Genomic DNA, 7871 nt, shown 5'->3' with positions numbered 1-7871 from the left:
GGCAATATCTCCCCTCAGCTCAATGCTCCTCAGATCCTCTACATCAGCTCCCTGGTTTGCTGCTCCTGTTTATGTTTTTTTAAAAATTGAATATTTTAAAATAATTTTCTATTTACATTTTTTAAAAAAATAATTTTATTTATAATGTTTTTTACATGGATACCAATGTTATATAGCCAATAGCAGTCAGGATATTGCAGGAGGCATTCATTGAAGAGCCTGGAATATGTCCCATTTTCTTGTGGGATCACAAGAAAGACATACCCTGGGTAACAGATATTATAACATATTTGTGAATTACACACAGTGAAATTCCCAGTGCTCAGCTAAAGCAAGGGACAAGATCTCATGGTTTAACATCGGTTCACCAAGGGCAACTAAAAAGATTTCATGGCAGAAAAATGTATTTAAATTTTACTTTCTGTCAGAGGGTTAAATCCCTGCCCTGCTGGGCCCGAGTTTCTCCACAGAGCAGTGGGCAAATCCTGCCCCTTTCACACCGGGGAGTGATGCTCAGGGTGGTCCCTACAGCTCATCCCTGCATCAACCCTTTAATCACACAGCAAGGATAAGCCAAGGGAGCCCCGTCCCTCAAAGATCACCGGCAGGAAGAGGAGAATGCTTAGAAATTCACGCTGGGGTCTCATGTTTTGCTTTTCCTGAGGAAGAAGGAATCGTGGCACCGGAGGAGATCAGTGATGGAGCCCACGCCTCGCTGGTGGGCAGCGCCCGCCTCTTCAAAGGGAGGTGAGCCCCCAAAAGGCCCCATCCCGCTGGCTCGGGGCAGCCAGGCTCCTTTCCCATGCCTCCAACACCATCTCACAGGCTGCAGCTCGGGGTTTGATTACCCTTATCATTAGCTGAGCTTCCAGGGCCACGTATTTTAATAAGAGACATAAAATTATCCGGTCTGCTCTGAAACCCCACCACAGCATTTGTTTCAATGACCCCCTGTGGTTGTGAATTCGGCAGATTGACTATGGGTTGTATGAAGAAGGATTTCCTTTTGTTTGTTCACAAAGCATTGCCCTTTAATTTAATCATATGTCCCTTTGCTCTTGTACAGTTCTCTGTACTCTGCCCATTCCCCCTCCCCTCCTTTTTTTTTTTTTTTTTTTTTTTTTTAATACAATACAATCTGGACATCTCCAACCATTCCAGTGCTAGCTGTAATTATTTCTCTTAATTCAGTTATTAAAAAATGTCTGCTCGTGGCAGAAGCATTGCAGATCTTTAGTCAAATTGATACAAATATTTTATTAGGATAATTAACAACCTTCAGCACAAGCTTGTTTGGGAGAGCATTGGAGAAACTGAGTGGGTCTGAAATTTGAAACAGATGCAGGACATATTCATAAATAAAACCAGACCAAGTCAAACTGTGGCCTGCATAATAAGACATCACTCACTGTGTTTGCTATATATTTGCAGACATGTTGTTAGCTGCATTTATTACAAAAGTTAGGTGCTTATTTGGAAGCTTTCACTTCTGTGAGCTTGTGATACTTTCTGTAAAACAAGAACCATAAATCATAGCGCGCCGGTTTGAAACCCGTGCACCTCCAGATAACCAGCACTTGTCAGTAGATTGTCTAAACCAGAGGATTAGCCAAAATACAGATGGAGAGGAAACACAGACTGTTTATGTTGAGTATTTTGGCCAAGAGCCCAAGGAAATTACAATCGATATGGATATAGCATTTCTGAAGAGTTATGTAGCAAAAAGTGCAAGAAAATACTCTGACAGAGAAAATAAATAAAGCTGACAGAGGCTTAATTCTCTAGATCCTGTACTGCGGATAAAAATTAGAAACATTAAGCCATTAAATCATTTCAGCAGGACTTTAAACAATAGGAGCACACTCGCCTGTTACTGCACAAGTTTAGATCCATCTCTTTTGTAGGCTGGATAAATATTCACCATTGCAACTCTAACACTTCCCACACTTCCCATACACTGCATGACCTATTTTCCCAGTCCTTTTTCATGTGGGACAGGTTTTAAATAAAATAGAAATTCCTCTTGCTTCTTACAGATTGGAGTTGATTAAATATTCTACTGATAAAGGGTAAGCAAATGTCAGATTCAATATAATAAAAAGAGAAATGAGAGTTCATACAAGCAGCAAAGCAAACAATCCATTTTCATACTTTATTAGAAACATTTATTGCCATAATGACTGCATTATACTAAGCAAGCAGGTGGAAAGGTGCTCTGCGCAAGATATTCTCAAATATCTTTATTTTGAGGGTTTTATATCTCCAATATTTAGACAGATGTTTTATTCCCTATAATATAGTCAGAGTATGAAATGCTGTAATTTCAGTTACTACATAAGGATCAAAATTGTACTTGAAGATCACGGCCTGTCATTGTGATTTCGGCAATAATGGTAGACCATTAAATGCTCAATTTTTCTGCTTTGACTTTATATTCCCAATGGTGAGTGGCTTTAGATATAGATGGCAGAGCTCCGCGTGCACCGGCAAATGCTCTGCCCAAATTTGCGGAACGCATTGCGAGCGCGCTTCCCGCTTATTCTGCTCCCTGCACCATTCCGTCGACACGCAAGCCTGATCCGGGGCCTAAATGGAAATGACAAAGATGGCCAGCTCTGCCTCTCGCTATCAAACAGCTGGCACTCGTTATCTTAACAAACAGTGGGAACTGTAATTAAGCAGATCTGTGTTCAATAAGACACCAGTGCCACCAGTGCTGCCCCTGGAACAAGAATGGGCGCTTGTTTCAGAGCTTGACTTGCTCTTAATTTACCAAATCAGGAGGCCCGGTCAGCAAATAACGTAACAAAAGATTTCATTATTATCCTTCATTTAATTTAGGAAAGAATTTAACCTATGTTCAGCGCTCAGGGCCCAGGCTTGCATTCCTCCTGCAGACCAACTTCCTATGAGAGACAGTGGGAGCACAAGGAAAGCAGGACTCTCTTCACTCTAGGATTCTCATTATTATTTCTTTACATCCAAGGCATTTTATTCTCAAGGATTCTTCTACTTAATATGTGTCAGTTCAAGTTTAGAATAAGAGACTGACATGCTAACCAAGAAAATTTACTACCCAGTTTCTTCTTTTTATTAACAGAGATCATTAAGACATCAGTTTTTTCTTTTACTGGCAGCATTCCACAGCCAGAGTATTCACAATGTCTAGGACACTTTCATTTTGTAATCTGGAGGATACAGTATATTAATTTTCAGGATTTATCACAAGAAAAGTGAAGTCATACTAAGTACAGTAGGTGTAACTAACTTTCATGTCAAAAAAGCTGTAAAGAGTGCCAGAAGCTCTGCTGGGCTAATAATAAGCTAAAAGGATATAAACTTGATTAGTCTCACTTAAGAAGCAAGGAGATAAAGTAAGCTTGAAAAGGCCTTTGCTCTTCCTTCAACTTCAGTGGGTTGAAGAGAATCATGAAGCTTATCACCATGAGATACTCGCTATAATGCCAGTATAGTTATTAGTTATATGTTAATTTATGCTCTGCTGTGCCCAGCCGCTGCCACACCAGCAGAATTTGTAATTCTGTCCAAAATCTTTGCAGCATCTCAGTGCTGTCACACCATGTCACATTCCCTTAAGTGCACCTTGCACGGTGATATAAAATCTCCTTATTAAAAATTTCCAGCTACTAGAGGAAAATTGTTCCCCAAATGAAGGATCAAGGATGTCCTTTCCCTGCTCTTGAAGGCTGGGGACACTCTGGGGCTCCGCACCCTCCACGCTCCCCACTCTTACAACAGGAATTTGGGTAAGAGAAGGCTCCAGAGAGGCCTCATTGTGACATTCCAGTACTTAAAGGGGGCTCACAATAAGGAGAGAGAATGAATTTTTACATGGGTAGACAGAGGTAGGATAAGGGGAAATGGGTCTGAACCAAAAGACCAGAGATTAGGTCAGATGTTAGGGATACATTCCTCCCTGGCAGGGTGGGCAGGCCCTGGCACAGGGTGCCCAGAGAAGCTGTGGCTGTCCCTGGATCCCTGGCAGTGCCCAAGGCCAGGCTGGACACTGGGGCTGGAGCACCTGGGACAGTGGGAGGTGTCCCTGCCATGGCAGGGGGGTGGCACTGGGTAGGCTTTAGGCTCCTTTCCAGCCCAAACCATTCTGTGATTCTATTCTATGATTTGGAGGATTTTTGCTGCTCTGTGCTGATGGAGGGGTCCACGAGATCTGAACCAGGACCTGGGGCTGGGACAATGCCTTGAAATCACCGGTGCTGTGGTGTCCCTGCAGCTACCACAGTGTCCACCCCCTTCAGTAAAATCAGCCTGAGGATGAACTGTGGGTCCAAAACTAAATTACTGCAAAGATTTTTAGTGTTAGGTGCTGACTGCTAATGTGGATTTTATCTTACTTGTTTAATTACTCTACAAAGAAATGCAGCAAGTTGGGCCCAGCTGCCAGGAACATTTTGGAAGATTAACACAGGAATGGAAGAGCAAGTTTGCTGTAACTCGCTTTTCTAAGGGGAAAATGCACCAAAATCCACATATTTGCAATCAGATTTTAGAAAACTGTAACCACACACTAGTCTTGGGCTTACCCCTTGCTCTTGCAGAATATTGTTGGTGTGTCTCTTCCAAAAGTCTTTGAGTTTGAAAGAGAAAATGATGTCTGGAAATACTTGAGCACCTGGCTCCGACAGTTGCTTGCATTTCCACACCATTACACAGCCATACTTTTTTTAACCCCTGAGAATTAAAACCAGTTAAGGAGTAGCACATCTTAGTGTGTTTTATTAACTTGTGTTAATCCCACTGTGTTTTCTCCACCCTCACTTAACCTTTGCTCCCCAAACACCCATTGCTTTGTGAAGTTGGCCATGACTGCTTCTTTCTCATCGTCCTCTCAGAACCCATGAGTCTCACCCCTAGGTAGATCAGTAAATTGATTGAAAAATGACTTCTGGCCATTCACAATGAAAACCAGTCCTGCTTGGCTTCCAAGCCCAGGCAAGAGGACACAATCTGGGGTTTGGACTCCAGGAGAAATAAGATGGACAGTGACTTTCCATCCCCAAGTGTTCCCCAAATGAGCACATTGTGACGGGATCAGTCTCCTAATGAAGAAAAACAGGATTTTATCAAACGTAAATTGTAGTTAATGGTGCATATGGTTCACATGCTGGTATTGATTATTAAGGATTAAGAGGAGTTTTGGGGTGGAATATAGCTGGAGGATGAAGTGGCGTACAAATTGGGGTTGTCCATCAGGTGCCATGTCAGTACAGCACCAAAAGTGCTGGCATGTGTGGAAAGGACACCAGGATGAAAATGGGAACTGGTGCAGGAAATGCTTCCAGAAGGAATGGGCAGAGCAGGGGGGAAGGAGAAGGAAATGAGAATGAGGATGGAAGGGAGCAGAACAGCAAATATGAGAGGTGACAGGGCAAAGGAGACAAAAGGTGCAGAGGTGGGCTGAGAATGTGCCTGGGAGAGCTGTTCTGTCAGATGTTGCCTTCTTTATAATGTGGAAAATATATTTAAAATCTTCAACAGAGTGTTATTCAGGCAGGGCACACTCCAGAGGTCACCAGGCCTTGGGATGTCCCAGAGAAGCATGAGAGGAGGGCATGAGCCCGCAACACCTGCACAGGCAGGTTAGTAAGTTTGAGGGGGCCAAAAAACTCAGTGCTCTTCAAGATTATGGGGCCAGCTCCAAGATATTTTCTCCCCCCTCTCTATTATAATCCTCAATATCACATTTTGTTCCTTTATTTTATTTATATTTTTGCTATAAAGAGATAAATACGGTGCAGTAAATAGGGGCAAAGTCAAATATCTCAGTTTTGGGAGATATTTGATTTTATTTCCTAGGTTTGGAGGGAACAGAGAATTTGTATTTGTATAATAAATTACTCAGTGCATAAACCACAAAACATGAAAAAAAATTGCAAGGACAGTGGATCTTGGCAATTACCACATTAAATGAGTTCCAATAAAACCATAGACAGAGTGCAAAGGTTTAGGCCTTTCTCTACATACATAAAACTGCTTAAGAAGTTCAAAATTATTTTACTCTTGGTATTAGTCTCTATGCTGATATCAATTTCTCTCCCCCCCCCTTTTTTTATTGCATAAATCCAATATTTTTACCTGATAACCTGTATGTAGAACAAATAGAAAGCCCAGCAGTTCCCTGAATTCCAAGAACCTCACCCAGCTTTTGGAATTTTGGAATTTCTTTCAATGTGAGGTCACTGAGTGATTTGAGTCACAGCCTAATTCACAAGTGACCCTGAGTCTAGCCTGTCCCTGCCACAAGGGGAACACCCAACTTCAAAAAAAGGGACCCTCAAAAAGGTTCAGCTTGATCCATTCAAACCACCCAGTTCTGGAATGACGAGGACAACTGCTGTAGCTCTGATCTGCAGCTGACAAGGGAAGAATAAGGTTGGCATGTGGTCAAAATTAGAACAGGATGTCTAAGGTGGAATTACTGTCCGTGGAAATGTTCAAAAAGATGTGTGGATGTGGCACTGGGGGACATGGTGGGCTTGGCAGTGTTGTGGAAACGCTCAGAGATGATGATCTTGGACTGCTTCTCCGGGCCAGGTTTGTCTGCTTTTAAGATTCCTCTGGACAGGGTGCTGGGCCATCTGGTCTAGACCATGCTTTGCTAGGACAGGTTAGACCAGATGATTCTTGAGCTCTCTTCCAGCCTGGAATTCTCTGATTCTCTGATCTCCTGAAAACACCGTTTGGAGAAGCCTCTCAAGTGCCCCACCAAGAGGAGCCATGCCCAGGTGACCCTCAACACTTTGGAAACCAAGCCATGATCTGTCCTTTGGTGACTGAGCCCCACCTGTCCCCAACATCTCATAATGATTTAAGCACCAAAACCCAGCCACATAATTAGCAGAAGAAACTGAGGGTTTCTGCTGTAAGGCTGTGATTAAATTAGCCATTTATGGATTTCTGAGAGAAAGGAGACTAAAATGTTTTATAGTGTAGTTAAAAGAACCAGTGAATGATTCCCTCATGTTGAACATTTCCTAATGTCAGAAGCAGGGTGGATGACACAGAAATCATAAATCCAATCGAGAAGTGTTAAAAATCACTTTAGTCTGCCAACTTACTAGAAATTCAATAAAATGGTATGCGACAATTTATTTGTGCATGTGGAATGGATACGTGTGAAATTAAACCCATGGAAGTGTCAGTGTGCAACACACATGTGACAGGGTGAGGTTGTCCATCACCCATTTATCACAAATGGGGGAGAAATGGGATTTGGGAAAACTATCCTGGATGCCTGATTTGAGGACAGAGGGATAGCAGGGTGGGGGTGGCTTTTTTGGTTCTGTGGTTGGTGGCCCCATTGCATCCTCACGCTGGGAACGGCCCCAGCGCTTCCAGTGAGTTGCTATTTATTTTTGCATGCTTATTTTTCACTCCACTCGTCCTGTTTAATGTGAATTAACTCGCATTTTGCCTGCATGGAGTGGGACTTTTAAGAGGCATGAAATGACAAAACAGGGCTTTGTTTTCCAGCCAGATTCCCTCCGCCTGCGTTCCGCCGGTGTCTGCCTCGGCTTCCAGCTCCATCATCACATCCAACAGAGCCTGGGGCAAAGCTGGAGCAAAACACCCAGCGCATTCAATTTACAAACAGAAATAAACACCTTTTCAGCAGGTTCTACATAATCACTAAACAAAACCAGGGGAGACAAAAAAACCCACCCACAACACAGCATTTTTTATGTCGCTTGTGCGCGGCGGTGACCCTTTATTTTCTCGAGGAAATAACGCTATTATGGGGAGATGTCTAGCACTGGGATCCCCAACGGCATCTCAATCTCCCTGTCTCCCAAGGAGCTGGTGGCGTGGCTCCTGTGTCACACCTCTGCAGA

The 7871-nt window shown here is 43.0% G+C and overlaps 1 long non-coding RNA gene across 1 annotated transcript; it reads left to right on the top strand.

Annotated features, from left to right (window-relative positions):
• The first annotated feature begins 6283 nt into the window (after window positions 1–6283).
• Window positions 6284–7585, top strand: LOC128791825 (uncharacterized). The gene is made up of 3 exons (XR_008432160.1): window positions 6284–6573; window positions 6680–6764; window positions 7513–7585. It is a non-coding gene; the product is annotated as an uncharacterized LOC128791825 (long non-coding RNA).
• The last annotated feature ends 286 nt before the right edge of the window (window positions 7586–7871 follow it).

The sequence above is a fragment of the Vidua chalybeata genome, chromosome 8, assembly GCF_026979565.1.
Source record: "Vidua chalybeata isolate OUT-0048 chromosome 8, bVidCha1 merged haplotype, whole genome shotgun sequence".
Lineage (NCBI taxonomy): Eukaryota > Metazoa > Chordata > Aves > Passeriformes > Viduidae > Vidua > Vidua chalybeata.
This window is presented reverse-complemented; position numbering and strand designations above follow the sequence as displayed.